Here is a 26,906-nt window from a genome sequence, read left to right as displayed (position 1 = left end):
AACCAGCAGAAGGGCTATCCGTTCCAGTGCAAGTGCGACTCCAATTCAAAGGTACGATCATAGTCATCGGGCTGGGCGTCTTGGCCCTGCTTTACAAGTACTGGGGCGGTAGCCGCTCGTACAACAAGGACGTTAACCAGCAGATGGGCTATCCGTTCCAGTGCAAGTGCGATTCCAAGTCACAGGTATGAACATAGCCATCGGCCTGGGCGTTTTGGCCCTGCTTTACAAGTACTGGGACGGCAGCCGCTCGCTCAACAAGGGCGTCAACCAGCAGATGGGCTATCCGTTCCAGTGCAAGTGCGATTCCAAGTCACAGGTACTAAACAGCAACACGCTTAACCATTTGTGCTTACAGTGTGGTACAGCGAGATGTTAATTATGCCACTTCCACTGGAAAAAGACCCTGGATGAGGGAGTAACACACGATGAACAGGGCCGGATTAAGCATGTCGGGGCCCCTAGGCAGTGCGAGGCTCGGGGCCCCCTACAGCAATTATGCACACAGCATATTCAGTACAGAGAAATAAGTTTGCGTTTTTAATTTCAATCTTCAGGCGTCGGCCGAGCCGATCCAAATCGAGCGATGTCTTTTTCGTTCTTATTGCGTGGACATAAAGCTTTGTTCCGTAGAGGAACAGATTAGTATTAATTACTTTCTATGCATATTTAAATAGGTATTTTTCTTACATACAAAGCAACACAATTAGGAAAGAATATATTTTCGTGTAGTAGCTAGATATTTGAACTGGCAACTGCATTTATCTCAAAAGCCCTTCCGGCGCGACACAACCGCGCCACCTAGCGAGGAAAAAAGCTCTTCACCTGCCGTTAAAACTAATGGCCGCGTTCGACCCGCGCTCCGATTAAAATAATTCATATTTCGGTTCCCGTCGCTGCGATCTAAGTGAAAATCAACCAGAGACTAATTAGTGACCCAGTGCCCCTTATGGATATATGCAGCTGTCGATAAAGCAGAGGATTTCCCAATCATCATACATAGACCACCACGTGGTACGCCAAGGTGCTGCTGGATTTATGTAAGTTGCTCTCAATTTATCTCGGCTACATAGTTTTTTGATCCGTTCGATCCGGATTTTTCTTTCTCTGGTTGTGTTGCTCTTGTATTTTGCGATTTTTGCGGTATTTCGTACCCAGTTTTTTCGTTTAGACACGTTTGTAGTTCAATTTAGTATTGTCATTGTCGCCATCTTTGTCTCGCAAAATGGTTCCTAACCCTACAGACGGCAATACTGAAGCCGACACATCGTGTATTACACAAGACATATTCGAACGAGATCTAATTCTCGACGAATTAAAGAGAACGTTACAGTTCGCAGCGACAAATACAGATCAATTTCGTTCAAGAACGACAGATTTAACAGTGCATCAGCGAAAGTTTACTAAGATTCAAACTAAAATCGAAAAAGCGTTAATTAAATTGCAAAGCTTCAACAAAGAAGCCAATATTAAGATTCGTAACGATTTTAATGACTTGTATTACGCGATAGTTACACATTTAAATAACCTAAAGGAGGTAGACGTAGAAAGGCGTCGCGCGAGCCGCGCGCTTACCCCCAACGAAACGCTTAGCAACGATCGTCGAAATTTACCAAAATTATCGCTTCCCGAATTTCACGGCGAACCGACTGGTTGGCCTGCCTTTTTCGATTTATTTCAATCGCTGGTACACAATAACAATGCTTACACGGATGCGGAGAAGTTTAGGTATTTGCTCCTTTCTGTCAAAAACGAGCCACATAATTTAATTAAGTCAATTCCCATAACGGAAAGTAATTATGCAATTGCGCTCGATATTCTAAAATCCCGTTATGACAATAAACGCATTATTGCATCACAACATCTAGATAAGTTGTTCGATATAGATATTTGTTCCGCGCGATCAGCTGTTGCCATGAGAAATTTACTTAATGTTTATCACGAAAATATAAAGGCGCTCGAAGTCATGGATTTTCCGGTTAAGGAATGGGATTTCGTTCTGTTAAATTTATTATTACGTAAGATTCCCGTGAATACGCGAAAAGAATATGAACGTTCCTTAACCAACCCGGGCGAAATACCTAAAGTTCAGGGCCTAATTACTTTCCTCGAACGCGAACTTTCAGCGGAACAGATGATTTCAGTTTCCCATACACAGTCCACTCGAAACCATTCCTTAAGTAGTAAAAATAATACAAATATAAATTCAAATCAAATAACACCCAAGCGTGTTTTTGCAACAAGTACGGCGTCAGCTCAAAGTCGACCTTATGTCGATACAAATAAGGTTCGATCTTGCTTGAAGTGTAAAGGAATGCATTCCCTTAATAAATGTTTAGAATTTTTAGACCTATCGGTGAAAGATAGATTTGCATTTGTTAAAACAAATAATGTATGTTACAATTGTTTATGCCCCGGGCACGACTTAAGGAATTGTAAATCAAGTTTTAAATGTCGTAAGTGTAATAAACGACATCATACTTTAATTCATTTAGAATCAAACATTCCGCAGCCGATTATCAATGAAGCTACGGAATCAGTTGCCGTCTCGCTCGCTCTTACGGAGCAGCCCGGCCCTAGCAGCCCGTCAGCAGTTCACGGCGTGAATGAACAGAGTTTAGGTAGTTTAGGGAAACAACCTAGCACGGTTTTATTATCAACGGCGTTGGTTGACCTTTATTACGAAGGCAACAAAGTTGCGACGATTCGATGTATGGTAGATGGGGGTTCACAAGCAGCTCTGATTACAGAATCGTGTATGCAACGACTCAATTTACCGCGACAACATGTTAGCGAACCGCTGGTCGGTGTCGGCGACTTGCCGCTGGAACCTAGGGGTACCTTCGTGTGCTCAATTTCGCCTAAGGGCAAACAAAATCCAATCATTCCGTTAGAGGCGTCTATTCTGGCGAAGTTAACCCGTCAAATGCCTAGTGTACCACTAGCACCTCTCGCTGATTGGCCTCATTTGCAGGGACTCGCTTTAGCCGACCCTGAATTTCACAAACCTCAGCCGGTCGACATGATACTCGGCGAGGACATTTTCATGGATATTGTTCGCGATGGCATTGTCAGAGGTAAACCTGGCACGCCCACCGCAATTAATAGTGTGTTTGGTTATTTGCTAGGAGGTAAAGTGAACTTTACTTCCAATGTTTCGACTCCACGCCATACTTGCTTTACGTCGTTTGACAACGACAATCTTCAGAAGTTTTGGGAGCTGGAGTCAGTACCAGAGTTGCGGAGTTACACTCCCGAAGAAAAGCTATGCGAATCCTTTTTTCAAAAGACGCATACGCGTGATGAAACAGGGCGATACGTGGTCGCTCTGCCATTCAAGCCCGATGCACCGCCGCTCGGCGAGTCTCGGCAAATTGCCCTAGCACGATTCCATAAATTGGAATACCGTCTAGAACGTAACCCCCAGTTGAAGGCGGATTATCACGCTTGCCTCCAGGAGTACGTGGATCTCAACCACATGGAGCTCGCGGACGATAACCCCCCCGCTGGCGCGAGTTATTACCTACCCCACCATTGTGTGTCAAAAATTTCCGAAACTACACGCACACGCGTAGTTTACGACGCTGGGTGTCGCACGACAAGTGGACACGCGTTAAATGACACTTTGTTAACAGGTCCTAAGTTACACTTAGACATTGTTGACGTTCTTCTAAAATTCAGAGTGCATAACATTGCATTTTGTTCCGACATCAAACAGATGTATCGCAATATTCTTGTGCGTGAAAGTGATAGGGATTTTCAGCGCATCCTTTGGCGCCAATCGCCCGAGGAGCCTCTGCGCGATTATAGGCTTCGTACCGTTACCTTCGGTATAAGTAGTTCCCCTTATCTCGCCTTGCGCACAATTAAACAGCTAGCTCACGACGAAGGTGAGCGTTTCCCGCGCGCCTCCCCAGTCTTACTCAATGACGTCTTTGTTGACGATGTGGTAACCGGTGCAGATACCACAGCCGAGGCTCTCGCTCTGCAGCAGGAGCTGATAGGTATTTGTGCCACGGCCGGGTTCGAATTACGTAAATGGCAAAGTAACTCGCCAGCTATTCTCGCTGTTACGCGATCCCCAGATTCTCATGGTGAGCGGCGCGAAAATGTTCATTTTGCGGAAATGGAAAATGACAAAGGGGTCAAAGTCCTTGGACTTCAATGGAATCCGGGATCAGACTCATTTAGTTTCAAAGTACAAAGTACTTCTCGGGCCTGTACGAAGCGGGCTATTCTCTCGGAAATTGCAAAAATTTACGACCCACTCGAGTTATTATCTCCGGTGACATTGTTTGCCAAACATTTAATTCAATTGCTATGGTTAGCAAAGGTTCCTTGGGACTCCGAAGCCCCTATCGATATAGTTAACTCATGGACGAGTTTTGTTAGCGAGCTCCCGCTCTTATCTCAAATTTCATTTCCTCGTCATATTTTTAATACTGACGACTTCGATTCAATCGAAATTCACGGATTTGCAGACGCAAGTCAAATTGCGTATGCCGCCTGTGTTTATATACGTCTTACGGACAATACCGGTAAGGTTCAAACTTATTTAGTCATAGCTCGAACCCGCGTAGCTCCACTTCGGATTTGCCTTACTATTCCGAAAATGGAATTAATGGGATGCGTGATCCTGTCAAAATTGATAGAAAGAGTAATGCGCATTTACGGTGATCGCATTCGCCCCGATCAAGTGTACGCGTGGTCAGATAGTTCCGTCGCGCTCGCGTGGCTTAAGTCACCCCCGCACGAATGGAAAACGTTTGTCTCTAACCGCACCAGTGAGATTTTGTCCCGTGTCCCGGCGAGATGCTGGCGTCACGTCCCGTCAGCTGACAACAGCGCTGACCCGGCGTCGCGCGGTCTGCTGCCCGCCGCGCTCGTACAAAATGACTTGTGGTTCCATGGTCCTACATGGCTCCAACAAAGTCACGACTCCTGGCCTATACAAAAACCGGTAGTAAACACAACGGAAGAAAAACGTAATAAAATTGAATCAACAAATATTAATTGCGCATGTGTTTCCACATTGCCTACTTTCCCGGACGATGATACTCTTATTACGCGATTTTCGTCGCTAGGTAAATTAGTTCGCGTCACGGCATTAATATTTCGTTTTTACCACAAATGTAGAAAACATAAACAAACGCTCCCTGAGTACATCACCGTACCAGAGTACCACTTTGCATTAAAGCGACTTATATTGATTACGCAACAACAAGTGTTCGAAGACGACATAAAAAATATCTCGTCAAATAAATCCCCTTCCTTACGTTTGCGGCGTCTCGCGCCTATTCTAGATAGTGAGGGATTATTACGCGTCGGCGGACGTATTCATAAATCATTTTTACCTTATGAATCAAAACATCAATTAATTTTACCTAAAAGACATCCTCTTACAAATCTTATTATTGACGATACTCATATACACGAATTGCATGCCGGTCCGCAGTGCGTGCAAAACTCGCTCTTACAGCGATATTGGATTATTTCAGGTCGCGATATTGTGCGTCTACGCGTGCATCGTTGTATTCCATGTTTCCGCGCACGCCCTACCCGCGTGCAACCTCGCATGGGCATGCTTCCCTCGGTCCGCTTGCGCCCCGCGCGCGTATTTAGTAAAACTTCGTGCGATTTTTGCGGGCCATTTTACGTTCGCGCTAATAAAGTTCGTAATGCAAAAATAATAAAATGTTATGTTGCGGTTTTCGTATGTATGAGCGTTAAGGCTGTACATCTTGAATTAGTTTCCGAACTTTCCACAGAAGGTTTTTTAGCTGCGTTGCGACGTTTCACGTCCCGCCGAGGATATTGTACAGATATATATACCGATTGCGGACGTAACTTTGTTGGTTGTAATAATTACCTTAAAGAATTATACGCGTTCTTACGTAACGATTCGGTCATGAGCGCTCTCAACCAACAAACTTTAAAACAAGGATTAACTTGGCATTTTCAGCCACCGTATGCTAGCCATTTCGGTGGACTATTCGAAGCGGCTGTTAAGAGTTTCAAAACCCATTTATATCGCGTAATAGGTACACAGACGCAAACATATGATTCTATGCACACGCTGACCTGTCAAATCGAAGCGGTACTTAACAGTCGTCCTCTCTGCGTGTTAAGTTCAGACTCTTCCGATCCGTTACCTCTTACGCCGGCTCATTTCTTAATCGGCGAGCCCTTAACGGCCCTACCGGGCGTTTCTTTGATCGACGAAAACCCTAGTCGTCTTACGCGCTGGCGCTGGGTACAACAAGCTGTCCAGCATTTCTGGCGTAGATGGAGTCGTGAATATCTCCATCAACTGCAGCAGAGTACAAAGTGGCTTCAAGATCGCGGTCCCGCCATCCGTGAAGGCACTGTTGTTGTGGTATGCGATGACCACTTGCCGCCGTTACAGTGGAAACTCGCGCGCGTTCATGCTGTCCATCCGGGCACTGATCACGTTATTCGCGTCGTAACTTTAAAAAGTGGGAACACATTGTTCAAACGACCCGTAGTTAAGGTCTGTCCCTTACCCTTAGAATAATTTCTACAATCGTTACGACTTTTAATGTTAGCATTTAAGTTAGGTATAAGTTTCTTTATCTTGTTGAACTTTCGCATGTTCTTTTAAAAGACACTACGTGCTTTTAAGGTGAGCGGCATGTTCCGTAGAGGAACAGATTAGTATTAATTACTTTCTATGCATATTTAAATAGGTATTTTTCTTACATACAAAGCAACACAATTAGGAAAGAATATATTTTCGTGTAGTAGATATTTGAACTGGCAACTGCATTTATCTCAAAAGCCCTTCCGGCGCGACACAACCGCGCCACCTAGCGAGGAAAAAAGCTCTTCACCTGCCGTTAAAACTAATGGCCGCGTTCGACCCGCGCTCCGATTAAAATAATTCATATTTCGGTTCCCGTCGCTGCGATCTAAGTGAAAATCAACCAGAGACTAATTAGTGACCCAGTGCCCCTTATGGATATATGCAGCTGTCGATAAAGCAGAGGATTTCCCAATCATCATACATAGACCACCACGTGGTACGCCAAGGTGCTGCTGGATTTATGTAAGTTGCTCTCAATTTATCTCGGCTACAAGCTTTATTCTATCGGTTTTTGCCGATTCCGCGTCGCGTCAAGTGTGGTGAGAGCCCTTTAGGCTTAAGGCCAATTCCCAGTGGAATTCCAAAGATGTGAGCTTCAGCGTCCCTTTCCTATCTAATGGAAAATTTTAAGCGAGGCTAAAGAAAGGCTAAGCTCAACTAGTGCCGCAAAGTTGATTTTCTCAATAGTTAATATTTTGCGAGGCTGAACATCGATTGTCCGACTATAAGACCAAACGCCGAGCCACACGATTAGAATTAACCTAATAACTAATAAAGAATTTCCATATGTTAAAATTACTTAAATTAGTAGAGTTAGACCAAGATAAGCCTGCAACAATTTTGATAGCACTCGCAGTGCAAGTGTTATTTTAAACATCAAAACTTCTATGAAATTATGACGTATAAACAACACTTGCACTGCGTATGCTATCAAAATCATTGCAGATTTTCCTAAAGTAACCAAAGAACCAAAAATAAACGCGAGCGCAGCGAGCGCGAAATTTTTTGTTAACAATATCGAAAGTTGTGAAAGTGTGTTAATAGGCCGGGTATGGATCTTCATCTGGGCTTAAAATTTCGAAGTGCCCCAGTGAGACGAGCATTCATGCGAAGTCAAAGCCGTGCTTCATCAGGCTTCAGGATAAATAGTTGAGCACAGACACGAACCAATGTCCACTGTATTAAAAAGCGAGACCACATGCCGAGCTTGACGCAGCGAGGTTATAGGCTTAAGCTTAAGTAGAGGAGATGTGGAACACAAACCAATGGTAAATTTAGGTAAAATGTGAGGCTGTAGGTCGAGCATTCCTATGAAAATCTGGGGACACGTTCGTCTTCTTTCTTTTTCTTTGTTTTAATCAATAGTCCTCGTGATTCTGAGACGAAATAACCCAAAAGTTGTTGGTTGTGCGAAAAAAAGTAAACCATTTTTTCTGAAAACCCCTTATTACAACTTTACAACAGGTACGCAGAATACGCCCCGTAAACTGTAACGTATTGCTTCAATTTTATTACAGTATTTTATTAATTTAAAGAATTTATCGAAAAAAAAACAATAACAAAGCTCACTCATTATTATAATAATAAAAAAATTACTCATGAATTTTGACCCTATGGAACAAAATTTTATTTGGTGCGTGCTGAGCCGCCGCCGGGGCCCCCTAGCCGAGGCGGGGCCCCTAGGCAGTTGCCTACTTTGACTTAGGGTTAATCCGGCCCTGACGATGAAGCATGGTTTAACCTTCTTCACACTACAGTTCGTATTTTTTAGCATTAGAAAGAAGGTAATCTTGACATGTCATTTAATTGAAAAACGCTTTTTAAAAATCAGTAACTATTACAGAAAACAGAAGAATATAAATAATCGTATTAGATTCATATATAATTGTTACATATTTGCCGTGACTTATTTTTAAAACGAGTTTTTCAATAAAAAGACATCAATATTGTTTAAGTACCTTATTTCTAATGCTAAAAAAAAGCGAACTATAGGTTGAGACACCAGCGCGCTGTTTTCCCGCCTTCGTCACCGGGCATGACATTCTTCTGCCAGCTATGCGGTCATAGTCATATTCCGCAATTTCTGGAAGCAGACTAATAGCCTCAACCCTAAGCCGCGCGCCCCGCTCAATGTTAATGGTATCAGTGGGCCGGTGGAAATAGCTAATATGTTTAAAGATAGCTTTAAAGTTGAACCACTGCATATCACGTCTCCTACCGTTCGGACAGGTTTGAGGTGCACGTCGGGCCCACTTATTACCTTTTCAGCTGGTGAGGTCGCCTCTGTCATACGTAGTATGTCGAAGGGGAGATCACCGGGTCACGATAGCATAAGTATTGAGCACCTTAAACATGCCGGTGTACATCTGCCGCGCGTACTGTCCATGTTTTATACGTTGTGTATACGGCACTCTTACTTACCGGACAAGTGTATGAAAACGGTGGTGGTGCCAATAATCAAAAATAAAACCGGTGACTATTCGGATAGTTCCAACTATAGGCCCATATCACTAGCTACTACCATTGCCAAGGTACTGGACGGTCTGCTTGATCGACAGCTTAGTAAATATGTTAAATTGCATGATGCTCAGTTTGGTTTTCAGCCTGGGCTGTCGACTGATGCAGCTATTTTAAGTCTCAAGTATACTGTCCGGTACTATACTGAGAGAAAAACTCCAGTATACGCGTGTTTCTTGGACTTATCTAAAGCTTTTGATATGGTGTCCTATGAGCTTCTGTGGCATAAACTAAGATCAGAAACAAACCTGCCAGATGAAGTGATCGGTATTTTTGATTATTGGTACAAGAACCAGGTGAATGTCGTAAGATGGGCAGATGCATTATCGGAGGAGTACAGTTTGAAGTGTGGAGTGAGGCAGGGTGGATTATCATCTCCTCGACTCTTCAATCTGTATGCGAACGCCTTGATAGGGGATCTCAGCAGCACCAGGGTTGGCTGTTGTGTGGCAGGTAAAATGGTGAACAATATTAGCTATGCCGACGATATGGTGCTGTTGGGGCCCTCTGCGTGTGCAGTTAGTAGGCTGCTTGGCAAATGTGAGAGGTACGCGGTGGCTCATGGACTTAAGTACAACACGACGAAGAGTGAGGTACTCGTATTTCAGTCGCGCGGTTTTAAAGTGGATAGGGTCCCGAATATTATGTTGAATGGAGTACCACTAAAAAGAACCGCTAAATTTAAGTACTTGGGTCACTGGGTCACGGAGTGTCTCTCGGATGACCTGGACATTGAGAGGGAGCGTAGGGCGCTGGCTGTTCGGGGGAATATGTTGGCCCGCAGGTTTGCGCGATGCAGTAATGAAGTTAAAATTACTTTGTTTAAGGCGTTTTGCCAGTCTTTTTATTCGTGCTGCCTGTGGGTGAACTATACTCAGCGGGCAGTCAGTGCCTTAAGGGTGCAATATAATAACACGCTCAGGATCCTGTTGAGACTGCCCAGGTGCTGCAGCGCATCGGGCATGTTTGCGGAAATGCGAGTAGACGGCTTCCATGCCATTGTTCGAAAGCGGGTCGCCTCCATCATGCGCCGTATGCGTGGGAGTAACAACGGCATTCTGAGTGTGATCGCTAGCTGTTTGGACTCCCCCATAGCGAGACACTGGAATAGTTTGCATGTAAATAATTGACTGAATTTTAACTATTATTATTATTTATTTTGTGTTTGTAATTCCAAAATGTACCTTTTATTTTTTGTGTAAGACTGAATACTTTAATTTTTAATTTTATTATTTTAATCATTTTTAAGTGTACCTATTTATTGTTTTATTATTGTGTACGTAATTTTAATTATTTTAATTTAATATGGATCATCTGTTATCTGCAATAAAGAATTGAATATGAATATGAATATGAATATGAATAGTATTTATTCATGAACAATACAGGATTGTGTTTGAAATTACATGAAGAGAGAGAATAAAAAAACAACAAAAATAAAGGGGTTATTCCCACTAGTTACCACCAAGTTTTTACCAGTGGTAACTACTGGGAATTTTTTTCCCACCTTTTACCACTGGTAACTACTGGGTATAAAAATTCCCAGTAGTTACCACCAACTCGGTTTAGTGTTATTCCCAGTAGTTACCACCAAAACTTCGTTAGAGTTAAATACTAATAAAAACAGTAGGTATAAATAGTATAAATAGAGTTATTATGAATTACCTAATAAAATCACTTGAAAAATCATCTTAATGGATTATTAAATTTATCCTTAAGTACATATATCATAGTTTTTGTACTAGTACAGGTTAAACTGTTTCAATATTTTTGGTCACTTTTAAGGGAGTTTACTAAAACACTAATCGACTTATAATTATTTATTAAATTACTCTATATATTTATACTACACTATTTATAGTGTTTTTACTAGTAACAAAATTTTGGTGGTATAATTCCCAGTAGTTACCACCAACTCGGTTTAGTGGTAACTACTGGGAATTTTTATTCCCAGTAGTTACCAGTGGTAAATGGTTGGGAAAAAAATTCCCAGTAGTTACCACTGGTAACAACTTGGTGGTAACTAGTGGGAATGACCCAAATAAAGAGGCAGATAACTAAATTTCGATTTTCGCGTTTACCGGTAGGCCCTTGTTAGAGTCTGGCTACTGAAATATTACACAAATATTTGGCGGGAAATTCAAAAAATCTTGGGCTGGTCACACTTTGTGTAGTAGGAATTATAGTTTTGATACTAGAAAACATTTTTGATTTTCTGTGCACACGTAAGGTACCTAAGGAAATAAGTTAAATATACGTTTACGTGCACTCAAAGTCAGTTCACATAATTTCTACCACTATTTAAAGTACAGTCAACGACAAACACATATGTTTACGTTCCAATGTTTACATTTTATTGATATTTTCCAGAACTTCTAGTTTATCCGTTTCTTTACACACTTGTCCTGTTTATGAGATTCAGGCTTAATAAATTGACGAACATAATCATAGTAATAGGCAAATGTTAGAACTAGTACATAAAGTATCAAAATATTAATAGAGCACCAACCTACCAAATTGTTTACGACTTGTAAACATTGCAGTTTTTCGTTATACAACGCTTCACGTCGACTTCGCACATTGTCGTAATTATTTACGAGCTTAAATAATTGTTTGCGGACCTCACTCGGTATATAATAGATAGTGATTATTAATATTAATTAAAATAAACGCCTTATAAACTGCGAATAATTTGAATGAATGACATAAATTGACAGACTTTTAACTTTTTTTTTAAATCATAGACAATTAGTGATACAACAAGGAAATATCTGTCAACAAAATTTGGCTAGCCAGACTCTAACAAACCGCCTCGATGCATCAATGTCATATTTTATTGTCTGTGAAAACTTGTCAAAAAACAGTTTAAGGCACAGTATGTATAAGTTAGTCTATGAATTTACTGAGTCGGTAGTGCACTCTGGCGACAAAACATTGCAGTAATATCCCCTATTGCTCGGTTAAGGGTATTAGATAGATCTTAGATTGGTACCACTTACTTTACTCTTTGATGGTACCATTGAAAAAATCGATTTATATCCTTTGCTATTTCCTACCTCCTTGTTTCAGTGCTCGCACAGATTGACAGTCTGACACATCCAGGCAGAGAGAAGAATGACAGCGTCTTTTTGACATAAAAATAAATTTCAAGTGCAAATAAACTGAATAAAATGATCGTCAGATATCAGTGTTTTACTAAAAACAACATAAAATTAGATACGATGAATTTCGGGTAGTTGGTCCAGTTGCGAAACAATGTCGCCGTTTAGATGTAGGACATGGACAGTATTGCCTAGTGACTGGTGAGTTCATTTCTGGTTATTAGTCTAATATCGTTCGAGAAATTGGCCCTATATTGACGAATGATTTATTTATTTTATTTGACGCATTTTTGTAACTTCAGAACCGGATCATTTTGAAAATCTAAAATATCTTACCTTCGAGAATAATAATATAAAATAATAATAATAATATCTAACGTCAGACGCGTTTTTTACTAAATTTTCCTTTTATATGCGATCAAATATGTTTTTACTGGCTTTTATTACATTTTAGTTGATTTTTTTTTGTGGAAAAGTTACCTTCACAATAATGCGACACTTCGCAAAAGGATACGTGACCGCAAAAAATGTAACTGTACGAAACTAGCCGACAAACAATGGTTGAATGACAAAGAGAGGAAAATGATTACACGAAGTAAAGCGCGTTCACAAGCGTCTACCACAGCCAACGCACGCCCACCACCCTCGCCCGTCTCGTCCGTCTCCTCACAATCATCGGGCGATGAATTCGCCACTGCGCCCGATACCAGCGAGTCGAGCGACGAGTGCGGGCCGCCGCCGCCGCCGCCACGACCACCAGCGCGACGCGGGCGGCCACCGCTGCCGGCACGCTTGGGGCCTGCGGGACATCTTGCTCCGCCCACGGCTCCCGCTGCCGGTGGTGTAGTGCGTCGCATGAGATGGTCTCAAACCATGAATGAGAACGTCATGCGCGCCTACTATGGGGCTACAGAGGGGGGAACCGACTTATGCGCGTACCGTGTCCGAATGCTTCCACTGTTTCAGGCCCTCGAACCAACCATCGACGTGACTGCGCAACGGCTATCGGATCAGGTGCGAGTCATCCAGCGGCTAAAGCGGTTGGATGACTCGACACTTGATCGGCTTCGCCTGGAGGCTCTCTCTGCTCGCGCAGCCTCCACCTCGGTGCGAGACCCGCCCGCCACATCGCCGGATCCGGCGCCGGCACCCGACCAGGCACCGGAGGCGCCGCGGGTAGATCTCTGTGCCGACGAGGAGGAGTTCGCGCAGAGTGTGAGTAGTACAGCCAATGAGCAACTGAGGAGGACTTTGGATGAGGCGATTACGCAGTATCGCTTCCCACCCAATACTAGGCCACGATTACCACGTTTGCCTATGAATAGACACAATCTAGCGCTAATGGGAGCCCTAAACGCTTTACTAGAGCCATATTTGCGGACTAGTAAAGATTTAGATGATACGCACGCGATCATGTATTGCGGAGCCATCGCGGCGTGCCGTGTTGCACGAGTCAAGTTTCCGGACTCTGAACGTGCACCTAGGACCGCCGGGGGTGCCCCCGCATGGCAAATACGGATTGAGCGACGTATCAGCTCTTTTAGGACTCTTATCGCAAAGCTGATCTGCTTCAGGGGGGGCAACAATCGCCCCCGAGTAATGCGCTTTGTAAACCAGGCATTCGCGGGGACGGATATTAGGCCCCGCGACTACATGGCCAACATTACGGAGCGCATCGACTTTCTAAAGCAGAAAGTCTATGCATGGGCAAACCGTATTCGCCGCTACAGAGAGCGTGTGGACCGATTCCAGCAGAACCGTCTTTTCCAGAGTGACCAAAGGAAGATGTACCGAAAGTGGGAGGAAACCAACCCTCGTGCGTCCTACTCGCAGCCACCGGATGCTACTGTCATGAATGACTTCTGGCGTAGCATCTGGTCAGTGCCTGTCGGACACACCGAGGGGAGTTGGATGAGTGTTGTCGAGCGTGAGTGCGAGTCCATCGAACCTATGGGGGCAGTCACCATCAGCCCCGATGACGTAAGTTGTGCCATTCGCACGGCCCAGAACTGGAAAAGTCCTGGGCCGGATGGATTGCACAACTTCTGGCTAAAATGGTTCCGATGCTCACACTCCTGCTTGGCAGCACAATTTCAACAAGCCCTCGAGCTTGGTTCTCCCCCACCTTCCTTAACAACTGGTGTCACCTTCCTGCTCTATAAGTCCGGTAGTACCACGGAAGCGAAGAACTACAGACCCATCACATGCTTGCCTACACTCTACAAGCTCCTTACATCCATTTTGAGAGCAAAAATCAACGCGCACATTGTCGCAAACAATATTTTGGCCTCTGCTCAAAATGGATGTAGGGTTGGGTCCCGTGGTACTAAAGAGCTCCTCCTCATAGACATGACCATCTGCCAACAAATCCGGCGGAACAGGGGGGCCCTCTCAGCAGCCTGGATTGACTACAAGAAGGCCTATGATTCGGTGCCTCACTCATGGCTCTTTGGAGAGGGTCTTAGAGCTGTATAAAGTTGATACAGCTTTAAGAGCCTTTCTAAGCGCGTGTATGAGGCAATGGACCACAGTCCTTCGTCAACCAGGAGGCGGGGATGAGAGCCCTGGCCCGCAGGATTTTATAAGGATTGAGCGAGGAATATTTCAGGGTGATAGTCTGAGTCCTCTGTGGTTCTGCCTAGCTCTGAATCCTCTCAGTACCTTGCTGAAGGATTTAGAACTAGGTTGCCGGCTTCGGAGAGGGGGTGAAGTCATTTCTCACCTTCTGTACATGGATGATCTCAAATTATTTGCACCAAATAGCCAAGACTTATTGGTGGAGCTACTGAAAACTACCGAAGTCTTCAGTAATGCCATCAACATGGAGTTTGGTGTCGATAAATGTGCGGTTATGCATGTACAGCGGGGGAAAGTTGTAAATTCAACAAATTTACAACTTTCTGAGACAATGTCTTTCAGATCCATCTCTGAATCAGAAACCTATAAATACCTTGGTATGTCACAGTCGTTGGGTATTGAGGAAGAAGGTATTAGACGGTCGGTGAAGGAGCGCTTTTTCAGTCGGCTCACAAAAGTACTCAACAGTCTTTTGTCAGGAGGCAACAAAGTGCGCGCCTTCAACGCCTGGGTAATGCCTCTACTCGTATACTCCTTTTGCATACTAAGGTGGACTCAGACCGAGCTGGATGCCCTGGATCGGAGGGTCCGACAGCTGCTCACCACACACCGTATGTTGCACCCACGCTCGTCTGTTATGAGATTGTACATCCCACGGAAATGTGGAGGTCGCGGCTTTCTAAACGCCAAAAATCTCCACAACCGTGAGGTGTACAATCTCAGGAATTATTTCCTCAACAACGAGTGTGGGATGCATCGTGATGTGGTGGCAGCTGACAAGGGCCTCACGCCGCTCTCCTTGGCGAACGAGAACTGGCGCAAACCTGTAGTACTAAGCACCGAGGACCGCAAGGCGGTATGGAAGGATAAGCAGCTACACGGGCGGTTCTACAAGGCCCTCATGGGACCCGATGTAGACCTACCCGCGTCGGTGAACTGGCTACGATTCGGGGACCTCTTCGGAGAAACCGAGGGTTTTGCCTGTGCAATTGCGGACGAAGTTATCATGACGAATAACTACCGGAGATATATCCTGAAGGACGGTACGGTCGACATTTGTCGGGCATGCCGCCGTCCCGGAGAGTCACTCAGGCATATTATCTCCGGTTGTTCTCATCTTGCTAACGGCGAGTACTTGCACAGACATAACCTCGTAGCCAGAATTATTCACCAGCAGCTTGCCCTCCTATACGGCCTTGTGGACCGCGAAGTGCCGTACTACAAGTACTCACCTGCGCCAGTTCTCGAAAATGGTCGTGCCACGCTCTATTGGGATCGATCTATCATCACTGACAGGACTATTGTAGCCAATAAGCCTGACATCGTGCTGATAGATCGATCGCAGCGCCGGACCGTGCTCGTCGACGTCACCATCCCCCATGATGAGAATCTCGTGAAGGCCGAGAAGGACAAGTCCAGCAAGTACCTAGACTTAGCCCACGAGATAACCGCTATGTGGGATGTTGACTCGACGATCATTGTTCCTATAGTCGTGTCAGCGAACGGTCTCATAGCGAAGAGTCTCGACCAACACCTAGAGAGACTCTCGCTGGGTGGTTGGATCAAGGGTCAGATGCAGAAGGCGGTAATTTTGGACACGGCGCGTATAGTACGTCGGTTCCTCACTCTGCGGCCCTGACCACCGGCAGCTTGGACCCTGCCCCGCTGCCGGCGGCACCCTAGGTTAGGTTTTTTATAATGTGTTCATATATTTTTGTTATGTTTTGTAAGTGTTTTTATATTTTACTTTTATACTCACATTGTAAAACCCTAACCTAAGACCCTAATTGAATAAAGAGAATAATATCTAATTATCTATATATCCTGAAGGACGGTACGGTCGACATTTGTCGGGCATGCCGCCGTCCCGGAGAGTCACTCAGGCATATTATCTCCGGTTGTTCTCATCTTGCTAACGGCGAGTACTTGCACAGACATAATCTTGTAGCAGAATTATTCACCAGCAGCTTGCCCTTCTATACGGCCTTGTGGACTGAGAAATGCCGTACTACAAGTACTCACCTGCACCAGTTCTCGAAAATGGTCGTGCCACGCTCTATTGGGATCGATCTATCATCACTGACAGGACTATTGTAGCCAATAAGCCTGACATCGTGCTGATAGATCGATCGCAGCGCCGGGCCGTGCTCGTCGACGTCACCATCCCCCATGATGAGAATCTCGTGAAAGCCGAGAAGGACAAGTCCAGCAAGTACCTAGACTTAGCTCACGAGATGACCGCCATGTGGGATGTTGACTCGACGATCATTGTTCCTATAGTCGTGTCAGTGAACGGTCTCATAGCGAAGAGTCTCGACCAACACCTAGAGAGACTCTCGCTGGGTGGTTGGATCAAGGGTCAGATGCAGAAGGCGGTAATTTTGGACACGGCGCGTATAGTACGTCGGTTCCTCACTCTGCGGCCCTGACCACCGGCAGCTTGGGCCCTGCCCCGCTGCCGGCGGCACCCTTATAGGTTAGGTTTTTATAATGTGTTTATATATTTTTTGTAATGTTTTGTAAGTGTTTTTATATTTTACTTTTATACTCACATTGTAAAACCCTAACCTAAGACCCTAATTGAATAAATGAAATAATATCTATAACAGCACCCTACACTACACATTTACCGGCTTCCTCTAGCTATTCATGCTAGTTTTTTTCTTTCTCAGCGCTTTTATTCCACTTCTACTCAAATGAGTGACCGCGAGAAGGACTGGGTACCCTTGGCGGCCGGCATAGTCCTCGGCTTGGGAGCGTTGGCCCTGCTCTACAAGTACTGGGGCGGCTCTGGCGAAAAACGCCCGGCCCTCCCGGTCAACAAGTGCGTCAACAAGCAGATGGGCTCTCCGTGCCCTTACAAGTGCGAGCCACAGGTACGAACGTTAGTCATTGGGCTGGGGTCTTAGGTAGAGATGCACCGGATATTCGGTTACTATCCGGTATCCAGCCGATCCGGCCAATATTTTACTATCCGGCCGGATTCCGGATAGTGACCTACTATCCGTCCGGATACCGGATAGTAACATTGCTTGATTTCGGAGTAAACAAATTGGATTTAAGAAAGAGACACGGTTATAATCGTAAGTACTTGATTATTATTTTAAAACAATTTAATCATTCTACTGACTTGCACGCGCACTTATTTCGAACCTAGAAATGAGTCCGCGCGAACGTTCTCTAAGGAAACAGGTCAAACCTTCAGAATGCGCACCTGAAAAACTGAAATGTAGGTATAGTTCCGCTGGCCGAATATTCGGCGGCCGGATACTGGATATTCGGCCGATGGTCAGGTCAAATATCCGGTATCCGGTATCCGGCCGAACAACTATCCGTTGCATCTCTAGTCTTAGCCCTCATAGCCCTGCTCTACAAGTACTGAGGCGGCAGCCGCTCGTACAACAAAGACGTTAACCAGCAGATGGGCTATCCGTTCCAGTGCAAGTGCGACTCCAAGACACAGTTACTAACAGCAACACACTTAACCATTTGTGGGCATAATGTCTTGGCTTACAGTGCGGGACAGCAAGATCGATGAAGCATGGTTTAACCTTCTTCACACTAGGCGAGAATTGAGACACCCGCGCCGCGCGCGATATTTTCCCGCCCTCGTCACCGGACATGAGATTCACCTGCCAGCTAATGCGGTCGCGGCTGTCGCTCTAGCATTGGACTTACTATAGTCATTTGCGTAATTGTTGCACTCTTGTGGAAGCTGCTTAATCCATCATACACATGGGCGTACGCAGCATTTTTTAAGGAATGGGGCAGAAGTGGAGGAGGCTGGGTACGTTGTAACAGGGTACGGTTGAAACAGCTCGAATATTTACGAAACTATCCGGAGAGAGAGAGAGGAGTCAAGGGGAAAGAGGAGCAGTGCTTACTATCTAGCCATAAACATGATTGTCGGCAATGCTGCGCTCTCAGTGTGGTAAATACGTGTCCAGAATCCAGATGGGTACCTACATTGTATTTTTTTGCGTAAAAAAATTATAGTAACCTACTTAAGGGGCTACCCCACGCCAATGACCTTCGATCTGAATCCCATAGTTTTCTAATGTTTTTAGGGTTCCGTACCTCAAAAGGAAAAAACGGAACCCTTATAGGATCACTCGTGCGTCTGTCTGTCTGTCTGTCTGTCTGTCTGTCTGTCTGTCCGTCTGTCACAGCCGATTTTCTCCGGAACTACTGGACCAATCAAGTTGAAATTTGGTACACATATGTAAGTTTGTGACCCAAATACGGACATGTAACGTAAACAAATGAATTTTAAACATGAGGGCCACTTTTGGGGGGTAAATGAAAAAATGAAAAAAAAAATTTTTTCAAACTATATCATGTTACATATCAAATGAAAGAGCTTATTGTAAGAATTTCAAATAATTTTTTTTTATAATTTTCGAATCAACAATTTAGAAGTTATTCAAGAAAATAGGCAAAAAATGACCATTCCCCCCCCCTTATCTCCGAAACTACTTGGTCTAAAATTTTGAAAAAAATACATAAAATAGGTCTATACCTATAGATGACAGGAAAACCTATTAGAAATGTACAGTCAAGCGTGAGTCGGACTTAATTACAGTTTTTAATCCGACCCTTACGGATTTTTTAAAGAGATTTCACTCACGTTTCACATAAAAAATACATTGTTAACAGTGCCGGATTACTTAGAGTAGTAGTTTTCTTAGAGTAATTGGTGATAATTTTCTGATAAGATAATCATTTTAAATATTTAACGGTCTTACCTACTTACGAGTAATTGTAAGGTCAAATTAAAAATAATGTTTAAAAAAAATGTTAAATTGAGAGCTAGCTTAAAGTTTTTTGTACTCGTCGACTTTAATGGTTGAATTAATAAAGACTTTGTAACCAATAAGCAAAACAAGCACGTGCTTACGGCACCACGTTCAGGGAGGGCACCAAAATGCCAGGTTGAAAAAGGTGAACAAATTTTAAAATTAGGGACAGACACATCGTTTTTACCACACGATTTTTTTAGCTGTCCAAAAGCTAATTTGCAAAAATAATGGCGCGTAATTCTTTGGGAAACAATCGGTAGCAGTAGAAGAGTCGTGATTACATGCATAGATTCGATTTCAACCCACTCTTTTGCGGTTCGGCGCTAGGTCTTATGCGAGGCCTTCTGCCTTACGGCAAAGTTGATCTTCTGCCTTAATTACACTTGGGCGTGGATCCAAATCCAAGCTTTCCTCTTTCGCAGCTGGGCCTACTGCCTTTCTCACACTTCGCCAATTCAATTCCAAGCTCTCTGCTTTCTTGCATATTTTATGCATGAAAACAACCTCGCTGAGACCCTTAAATATCGAGCCCTATGCGAAGCTAGGCTGATAGAAAACTGTCCCATCCCTTCTCTGTATGAAATCCTGGATTCGCGCCTGGTTGGGACTAAAACTAAAATTGCGTTTTTATATCGAAAAATTTTCGCGCTCGCTTCGCTCGCGTTTTCAATTACTTTATAAGGTATGATAAAGGTGCCATTCGGGTGGCGACTGCAGCAACATTACTCTGTTGCAACGTTACTGCTGCGGCACTGTCAATTTTCGTGATAAAATGATGTGACTGATTTCCATTCTCAGCTGTAATGCGGCAATGAACTTCTCTCAATTTACCAAAAAATCAATGTAATCTTGATGACCCTAGGGAGAGGGGGCACCTAGAAATGCTTAGGGCATCAAAATATCTTAATCCGGCACTGATTGTTAAAAATTGTGTAATATACGGAACCCTTGGAACGCGAGTCCGACTCGCACTTGGCCGGTTTTTGTAGCTTATTATATTAACAGCAACGGCTTTAAGCAATATAGTATCTCATATTTACTACAAAGTACATTGTCTTCAAGATATTTGCCATCAAAGTTGAACAATTTTAGGCTAAAAAACTGGTTTTCTGGCCATAACTTTTGTGTTAATTAGTTTAAAATTAAAACCCTGGACACGTTTTTCGAGACGTCAAAGACGAACCTTTACTGCAAACTAGATACGAAAAAAGTGTTTTTTTAGACAATGTTTAAAAAAATCATAAAAAAATTAGTATTCATTTTTTTCAAAATCCGGTGGACAAAACCGGAGATAAAGGATTGAAAAACCGATAACCGTTTGTCTTATAATTATATCTGTACTGCAAAAAAAGGAGATACGATTCAAAACTAGTCCAAAATCGATGAAAACCTCAGGTAGCCCCTTAATAATTAAATTTGTCATTAGATTAATTATTGTGCCTAAAAATTCTTAGCTTATGGCCAGAGACCACGGTGGGGCAACTGCCCCACCTTGCCCCACCGTGGGTACGCTTATGATCATACATCCAACATATTATTGATAAAGGCTAATGGCATCGTCAATGGTATCGTCATCGTCAACATCGTCAATGGTAGGTACCATTGAAAAAATCGAATTATGTCCTTTGATATTTTCTACCTCCTTGTTTCAGTGCCCGCAAAAATGAAGATACATTTTGACAGTCTGACAGTTATCCAGGCAGGGAGAAAAATGACAGCGTCTTTTTGACATCAAAATAAATTTCAAGTGCAAAAACATGTAAACTGAATAAAATTATCCTCAGATATAGTCTGTGTTTTACTAAAAACAACGTAAATCGTAAACGTAGTCGCAATGAATTTCGGGTAGTTGTCCCAGTTGTGAAACAATGTTGCCGTTACGATGTAGGACATGGACAGTATTGCCTAGTGACTGGTGAGTTTTTGAAATAGCTTGCTGAAAGGGTAACTAGGTTTTTCTAATCTTTCTTGGGTTTCCGTGGGTTCCTCATAAGACTCTTCTCAAGTCCGCTGACGACCAGCAAGCTCGGCCGAATTTCACCTTACCATACAAACGGAGTTTCCCTGACATTTTAAAATTACGTGTTGAATATACAATATTAAATGACATGAGGTATATCATGGGTATATATCTAGTCCTGTAATTAGTTTAATATATCTCCAGTTTATAAAACAAACTAAATAGAGTAAACACAAGTTTTGCATGGAAAACTTAAATTCGCTGTATTTTTGTAACTATGGTATCTGAAGCTACATTACAAGACTAGGTATCCTAATTACAAGACTAGGTATCCTATTGTAAGTACAAAGTTTCAGAGAAAATGAGAGCGTAACTACGTTTGTATAGGGAACAGAGCTCGCTAGGGACTCTTAATGCACAACTTTGTCTTAAAACATAAGGTGTCCAAAACACCCGCCAAGGTAGAGTTTATTATTTACGAGTATTGTGTCAGTTGAGAGCGGAAAATGGAAGACCTGCGTACTTAGTTTTTATGTATACTTATACATATTTTTAAGCATATGTAAGAAAATCGACAAGGCGATTGATATGATTCATGCTTTGCCTCGATCTCGATCTAAAGTTATTAATTATTATACAGTATGACTGATAAGTTGATAACATTATCTTTCTAGCTATGCATACATCAGGACATTGACCAGACACGTGTATTGGTGGGGAATCCCCGAATTGCCTTACTGAATTTCGTGCTTCAATCTGGAATCCCTGAATATTAAACTAAACGGAGAAACTATACGGGGAAATCCCTATTCGCTTCTCCAATATTAGACTGTTTTCACATTGGATACGAATTGGCGCGTCGCTCCAATGTGCGAGTGTAATAACCTCGTGAGGGTTGATAAATAAAGTTACCAAAATTAGCGTAGGGAAGTAGATATTATTTATTTATTTACTTGCGTCATCATTCTTATATATGGCACCCTTCGGAGGTATCTTTCATCTAGTGAGCGTATTAAAAAATTCACTCACACGCCAAGATAACCGTCAAGATTTGACGACTGGTCTGGCCTAGTGGGTAGTGGTAGTGACCCTGCCTACAAAGTGATGAGAACAGATATTTGTTCCTGAGTCATGGATTTGTATATTATATTTACTTATATAATATCGCTTTCCGAGTACCCCACAACACACGCCTTCTTGAGCTTGGGACTTAGTCAATCTGTGTAAGAATGTCCCTATAATTTTTATTTATTTTATTTATTTAGTAATGAAAGCGAAGGGAAAAGCGGCATTGAAAGCAGATGCGAAAGCGGCAACGGGGCATATGTAAGCGGTAGCGGCAACGTTAACGCCGGCAAACGCGATTTCGGCATCAGCGTGGGCCGTGGGGGAACAGGGGCTGGGGCGTGGGATAAGGAGGGGTTTGTACAGAGACTTCGGTTCACGTTTGACAGAAGTTAGTAATGGTACCTACCTGTAAGAGCTTGCGACGGATTAAGGTATTAATGAGTATAATTTGCAGAAAAACCTATTTAATGTACCGGCAAGTAATTGCCAAGTTATTAATTCAGAAATCAACGGTTATTTACACCTGTTCTTTTTATAGTGAAACTTTATACATTATCGAAGGAAAACTGTAGTTTTTTTTTGCTCTGCAAATTGTATAACGTATACCTAAATATTGCTTAGGTACAGTCAGTTGCAGAAGTAGCTTAGCTGTTCATTTTGAACACCTTCCCTGCGCGGCTGCTGCTGACTGTTATTTCTTATTATATAAGTAGTCTAAAAATCACGAAGCTATTGAAACATTTCAGACATACTTATGTAATACATTGCAATTTATTTCTCGCAATTATGGTAAAGCAGGCGTGTCTCACTCCGCGATTACGTCGCTTTGCTACAGGTAGCTAAAAGTACATCCTTTCCGCCCCAATTTGGTGGCTAGCCATAAGCCGCGCGTGGCGCTGTCGCCACCTAGCGGCCATACCTGTGTTGATCGTAACAGACGCGTTTTGTTAGAGAGTGATTCTTCTGTACCTAGTACTATTATTTTTTCTGTGGTAATAGCCAAAGCTATTGAGATCATACTTTGGCTTCACTTTCAAGCAGGTCGGCTTGATCACTATCTGTTCCTTCTTCTAATCCTATACTTTATTTTTCCAGTATACAACTATCTAGGCACTATAGGCCCCTGGAACGCAGCCCTAGCTCTTCTCCTACTAGGGTACTACGGCAAGTATCACTTCTGGGGCTCCAACTGTAGAGGCGGTCCTCTAGATAATCTAGATGGTCGAGTATGGGGGATGGAAGGCAAATGCCCACCGAGGAAGAAAGCGAAACCGCCACCGCCTTGCAGTGCGAGCTGCAAGTGTTTTGAACAGCCTAGGATTTTGAAGCACCGATTGGTAATTTGATATTTAATTGAAATATATATGTACTTATTTTTAATTTAATTAAAATGCGTTAAACGTGGATGCAACTGAAAGAAATATTTTCGCTCCCGTACTAAAGTTTGTGATGTGAGAAGGCTTAGGTGTGGTAGGTACCGCGAGTTATTTTATGCCAGCTGTACATACTGGTCGAGACCCCGAGACAGGCACAGAACGAGTGTGTATTCCCTTCTCGTCTCGGCCTTCTCCGATTGGGTTGGTTTTTTGCTGAAGGCTCTCGACGTAAATCCGTACCCACAGTGAAGTCTGCAAGGGTCTGTGCGGAAAGAGAAGAGTCGTGGAATGTAAAGGAGCCCATACATTCTACGACTCTTCTCTTTCCGCACAGACTATAATATATTATGGTATATTAAATTTATACATATGACAAACTTTGATTATTATTATAACTACTTGTTACAGAAATGGCCTGAAGACCCAAAACCTGCCACTGATAGTTAAGATAAACATCGTAGAAAAAGGATTACCAAAGAAATCGAAGTTTTAGAGGTACTATTTGATCATAACAAAATAATATAAATTCTGTGATTTTTTATTTTATACATATAAAACTTGTAATTGTTCCTTGAAGAAACTTTAAGCCAGATGGACCTGAATAATAACAAAGTTAATAAAAAACTTCGTGTTGATTTATTAAAACACCACCTAAGTATATAGAAGTTATAGACTTTACCGTACCTACTAACTTTTACCATCGATTTTACCCGATTGTTCCTGGGTGCGTCGACAAGATGCGAGATACTGCTTTTAAACTGCTCATGTAAACTTGTTATATTATTCGTTCTTTATATAGTTAGACCAAGAAAAGCTTGCAGCGATTTTGATAGCCCATGCAGTGCACGTGTTATTTATACGTCACAATTTCATAGAAGTTTCACGTTTAAACACTTGCACTGCGTGGGCTATCAACATCGCTGCAGACTTTTCTTGGTCTACCTCTACGTGTTGTTCACATGGAACATTATGCATTTATAACCTGTGAACATCAACATGTGCAAGCGACATGCGCCGCGTGCAAGCGCAATATTAGACAGGTAGGATTAGACATCTCACGTTTTATGGATGAAAATAAAATACCTCATTGAAACAAAATATATTTAATACACCTTCGTTACAAATTATGCTTGCGCCTCCTCGGCTCTTACACTAATTAGTCGGGCTGGACACAACCGTATAACAGTTACGTTAGTGCCTTAAAACAATATTAACTTACTAAGGGACACGCACGTGTAGGTATATACATTATAATTTTTAATATTATAATTCAACCATAGATTTTGAGAAAGCTGACGTGGAATTTATAACTTTTATAAGCGAATGTTGACAGTACAAAATAGTCGCCATCAGATATACCTATCGGAGCGGCCGAGGTGCTCAAAATTATCTGAACACGCACTCTTAACGCCTTGACAATAGAGGTGTGTTCAGATATTTTGACCACATTGACCGCTCTGATGGATCTGATGGCTGCTGTACATTTGCTTAAAAAATCCACGTCAGCTTCCTCAAAATCTGTGGTTGGATTACAATATTTATAATTAATCCATTGGCGTATAAATTACTAAAATGTGGGTTCAAACCTCACTAGTGCAGTATAGACTAAAAAAAAACCTTCAAAACGGTCTCGCAAGAACACGATGGAACCAAAGATCCCGCTATTTTCAAACAGTGTTAAAAAGTTATCGAAGTTTCGCTTTATCGTTGAAAACAGTTGATATTACATTAATCGCAATTTCAAAATTGGTATTACGATTGCGTCAGGTAAAGATAACTAAATAGGTTTACTAAGTAACACCGAGCATTTTTAAAACAATGGTGAATTTGCATTCAATTAGACAGTCTGGCGCCTTTACGATTTATTCAAATAATAATTAATGCAACATTAGTATGAGTAACTCGTACACCTTTGAACGCCACACCTATCGTGTGCAATGCTTCATCATCATCCCGCTCCGAGATTGTTGCGACATTTAGGGTCCTAGCTAAATTGGTTGTTCAATACTTAGGCTATAGAATTACCAATTTATCAAGAGCCCTAAATGGCATAAGAATCCCGTGTGGTGACTGTACCTTGTCGGAATGGACGAAGGTTGATATTTGGCTGTAGCCATACCCGTCAGTTGACGTCTTTAGTGGTCAAAGGGGTGACCAATGTGACCATTTGTGGACCTCAAATTTTGCAATAAGGTTTACGAATTCTTAGTTAATACTGTCGAATTTGGCACTTATAGTCCCGCAGAAATATTCAATGGATTAATTTTGCTGGCAACATGTTTAAAATTCCCCTTAATATCTTGATATCTAACGATTTTTAATCAATATAACTCGCTTTGTGGAACCCAAGTCTGTTGTTTATGTTACTTTGGATTTGACATATCCAATATTTTTTTTAAAGATTGTAGCGTCATCTGCGTTAAGCTTTGCGCGTGTATAGTCATTGATAAAACATTAACATGAGTATCCTGATTTTATTTTAACTTTGATGTATTTGTATAGGTACTGCAGTGTAAAATTATTAACTTTACATAGAGTAAATAAACTATACAATGATTGGCACTGAAAAGTACCAGTAATTGGTACCTGATTTGTAGGAAAGTCGCTGCTGCTGCTGCTAAAATAAGGTTGAAGATGCCAACCATTGGAAGTGCCAACTATAGAGTAATATACCTTACAAGCGCGTGTCCCAAACAGGTTATTCTATTTGTATCAATAAATGATCAAACATGGTTCATTTTGACTAATTCAGACTTGAATCAACTTCAAAATAAACCATTTTTGACGATAATTAACACCTTTACCAAAAACAACTACTTCTTAACTACGTATCCTGAAACTGATATGCTCAAATGGTGTAACTTTGCTCTAGACATGGCAAGTTTGCGTTGAAACATTCCTTGG

The 26,906-nt window shown here is 42.6% G+C and overlaps 1 long non-coding RNA gene across 1 annotated transcript; it reads left to right on the top strand.

The window, feature by feature from the left end:
- Positions 1-12,246: 12,246 nt before the first annotated feature.
- LOC134793411 (uncharacterized) lies at positions 12,247-24,620 on the top strand. The gene is made up of 5 exons (XR_010144540.1): positions 12,247-12,423; positions 17,472-17,675; positions 21,251-21,513; positions 23,722-23,963; positions 24,411-24,620. It is a non-coding gene; the product is annotated as an uncharacterized LOC134793411 (long non-coding RNA).
- The last annotated feature ends 2,286 nt before the right edge of the window (positions 24,621-26,906 follow it).

The sequence above is a fragment of the Cydia splendana genome, chromosome 9 (assembly GCF_910591565.1).
Source record: "Cydia splendana chromosome 9, ilCydSple1.2, whole genome shotgun sequence".
NCBI lineage: Eukaryota > Metazoa > Arthropoda > Insecta > Lepidoptera > Tortricidae > Cydia > Cydia splendana.
Note: the sequence above shows the minus strand (reverse complement) of the source record. Positions and strands in the feature narration are given on the sequence as shown.